Raw genomic sequence first — 2305 nt, 5'->3', positions numbered from 1 at the left:
ACCCTGCGCTCCCGCTACCCCGGTGCTGATCCGGCCGGATGAGGCCTGTAGTAAATCATATTCTTGAAGGCATAATTTTCTCTTTGTACATTGCTAACCTACTAGACCCCTGTTTAACATATAGAATTTTAGCTACATCTGCTCAGCAAGAAAAATATCAATTCAAAAAGTGTGGCTGATTGTTTTTGTATCTTTTAAGAAAGTCATCTTCCAAACTAATTGTAAACTTGCCCCTTCTTCATGGATTTCAGGTATCCTGGACTTCACAGAGTGTATAAACCTTGGATAGCAAGCTTGTATATATGGCTTATAGAGATAAGTCATACACAATAACTCAAACACAGGACAATTAAGTTCTTCTGAAATTTTGTTAGTGAAATATCAACTTGATCACTTTCTCCTTGCTGTGATAAGATACCCTAGCAAAAACAACTTAAAAGAGAAAGGGGTCATTTTGGCTTACAGTTTTAGACACATACAGTTTACAAAGAGCTGGGAAGAGTTGATAGCAATGAAGACAGGGCTGGAGGCTGGCTGATTACACTGTATCCACACCCAGGAAATAGAGAGTGAACAGAAAATGGAGCAAGTCTTCAAGCCACTAGGCTCCAGGGACACACTTCCTTCAGTGAAGTTCCACATCCCAGACAGTATCACTATCTAGGGACAAAGTGTTTGGCCCTATGAACCCAGAGGTGAGAGTTCACATTCAAACCATAACAGGTATTTGACGTTTTTAGTGTTCCCAGTATTAAATTGTTGATATAGAGTATAACAAAGGGCTTCAGAAAAATAAAATACTTTCCCATAAGACCGGAAAAATACCTACTACACACTATAACATTATTTTGTGTAGTTATTTTGACTGAGGTAACTTTTGGCTGTGTAGTTACTTTGACACTGGTAACTACCTGTTAGTCATAGTAATGACTGTACTAGCTAGTTTTGTGTCAACTTGACACAGGCTGGAGTTATCACAGAGAAAGGACCTTCAGATGAGGAAATGCCTCCACGAGATCCAGCTGTAAGGCATTTTCTCAATTAGTGATCAAGGAGGGGAGGTCCCCTTGTGGGTGGTGCCATCTCTGGGCTGGTAGTCTTGGTTCTATAAGAGAGCAGGCTGAGTAAGCCAGTGGAAGCAAGCCAGTAAAGAACATCCCACCATGGCCTCTGCATCAGCTCCTGCTTCCTGACCTGCTTGAGTTCTAGTCCTGACTTCCTTGGTGATGAACTTGCTTCTTGATCATGATGTTTTGTCCAGGAATAGAAACCCTGACTAAGACAATGACATTTAGGTTTGTTCATTCATTTTGCTATGATACCCTCTACCCACTGCAGCTTTAACTGAGGCTGGTAGAATTGTCCTCTGTGACAAGAGGGAATTTAAGAACTATGTATTCCAGATAGTTGAGTAGAGGGGTAGACTAAGGATCCCTTCCCAATGCAATTGTATCATTTAAATGAGGACAGTAAGATAGAAATGTAGCATTGCAATCAGTGCAGAGAGTTTACACCCCAGTGATTGTTTAATTAGCACTGAAGAGAAAGAAGGGACAAACCAAGGGTCTTTGGATATTCTTTCAAGTTGTGAGAACTTACCCACAACTGTTAAAGTTACTGTGTTAGAGTGGTTACTCTCTTTTTCATTTTCTTTCTTTCTTTTTTTTTATCCTTCAGAGCCTGTTGACAATATATAATTCACAGATTCCACTAGCTCTGGATTCTCTCTGTGCCTTTCTCCTTTGCTCATCTGGGAAGCATTTGGACAATTGGAGACCAAAATGACCCTATGGCTCAATAGATTGTTAAGGAGATCTCATAAATTTTCCTCCTCAGGCACTGATATTTTTTAACTCCTGGGGCCTTATTTGATGCCACTATTTTTCCCTTTGATTTTCTTAACAGCCTTGCCTTGGTCTGAAAGCTTACAAGACAGAAGCATTCTCCATTGGATGGGAGGGTCCAGTTAGGAGATCTCTCAGGGTTGAAGCTCAGAGAGGCATTGATTGGCTCCTCTCACCTGTCTTCTGTGGTATTTATATACAGGTGGTGGCTTTCCCAGAAACTTTAGCTGGGTGGTGGTGGGGGATCATCTTAAATTACTAAACTGAGCTACTAGCAATGCAATTTTGATCCCAAGGGATCCAATCATTTAATTATATTCTATCCTGCCAATCAGACAATGAATAGAGGGCCATGGCTTAAAAAAATGAATTTATGAAATTCCTAGGCAAATGGATGGACCTGGAGGGCATCATCCTGAGTGAGGTAACCCAATCACAAAGGAACTCACACAATATGTACT

The sequence above is a fragment of the Mus caroli genome, chromosome 7 (genome assembly GCF_900094665.2).
Source record: "Mus caroli chromosome 7, CAROLI_EIJ_v1.1, whole genome shotgun sequence".
In the NCBI taxonomy this organism is placed as follows: Eukaryota; Metazoa; Chordata; class Mammalia; order Rodentia; family Muridae; genus Mus; species Mus caroli.
The sequence above is the reverse complement of the archived record's forward strand: the minus strand, read 5'-3'. Positions refer to the sequence as shown.